This window comes from Cryptomeria japonica, chromosome 4 (assembly GCF_030272615.1).
Source record: "Cryptomeria japonica chromosome 4, Sugi_1.0, whole genome shotgun sequence".
Classification (NCBI taxonomy): domain Eukaryota; kingdom Viridiplantae; phylum Streptophyta; class Pinopsida; order Cupressales; family Cupressaceae; genus Cryptomeria; species Cryptomeria japonica.
The window spans coordinates 210923047-210924541 of record NC_081408.1 but is presented as its reverse complement, the minus strand read 5'-3'; positions in this window follow the sequence as shown (position 1 = coordinate 210924541).

Below are 1495 nucleotides of genomic sequence, written 5' to 3'. Positions count from 1 at the left end.
TGAAGAGTCTCTTGCATGCAAATTTCCTAAAAGAAAGCAAGTAGACATTATCTTGAATGACATGGAAACAAGCTCATCCACTGCCTAGAAGAGAGTAATTGGAGAATGGCAGAGGAAAGTGTTTAAGGGTGATAAATAGATAGATAGTATGCAATACAAACAAACAATGTCTGGAGTGTCTGATGTGACATCTCTAATTTATGTTTGGAGGGTCTAACTAGTTCTGGAGTTCCTACGAAACCTATTGGGCCATGCTTGGAGGAAATCAATGTGTTCATGCAAGGAGCACTTTTTTTTCTATTATGAGAATGATACTTTTGCACCTAGGGATATTTGGAAGTCAATATCCAAAAATTTGTATAGTGTGGAACAAGAGTTGGCAGACTCGAAGTATAATTGTCAGCTTTCAGAAGACCAAGAGGTTATGTACACAATCTCCCAATAGAAGAGCGACCACAAGAATTACGTCTCCCCCCCACGACTATTCAGGAAGCACTTCCTCAAACAAAGGACTATTGGCCTCCATGGGATCAAAGAAAAAAATTAAAGCATAGACTCTAGACGATGTGGTGGTGTCCTTCGTGAAGAACTCTACACTATAATTGAAAATTCATGAGGGAAACTACAAGATAGTGAAGAGAAATACAATCTTGAAAAGTGGGAAGAATGGATCTTGGTTTGGGTGGGGCCAAGTCAGGTGGCTCCTCTAGAGGTTGATGACATAGAAATCATATTAGGATTTGAAAAAGATCACACTCGTGGAACTTCGTGTGCAAGTGATCGATTGCAGTGTTTGGGTAATGCATTCCAAATAGATATAGTTGCATTCCAAATAGATACAGTTGCATGCCATCAAGACATTACCCATTTGGAATGCAACTGTATCTATTCGGAATGCATTACCCAAACACCACAATCAATCACTCGCACACGAAGTTCCATGAGTGTGATCTTTTTCAAATCCTAATATGATTTCTATCTCATCAACCTCTAGAGGAGCCACCTGACTTGGCCCCACCCAAACCAAGATCCATTCTTCCCACTTTTCAAGATTGTATTTCTCTTCACTATCTTGCAGTTTCCCTCATGAATTTTCAATTATAGTGTAGAGTTCTTCACGGAGGACACCACCACATCATCTAGAGTCTATGTGTAGCATCCTAAAATTGCAACACTTGCAATTTCAATTGCATTTGGGTCTTCACGATGGTGACGCAACATCGAACCTGAATGGAGACCCCGAAACTTATTCATGACATCAAAAACTGCATTTTTCAGCACTCTGGCCTGATCCTCCTTGCACCCTGCTATCCCTGGAGGTGGGACCATGGCGCCCAACATCCTGGTCCTTCAGGAATAGGGCACCTAGTGCCCTAGTCCCCCAGGACCATGGCGCCCAGCGCCCTGGTCCCTGGCCCTATTTTTTGGCCCGGTCTCTTTTGAGTCTCGGGTCTTTATGTTTGCAATTTGGAAAATAACCTTCCTAGGTCAGCCT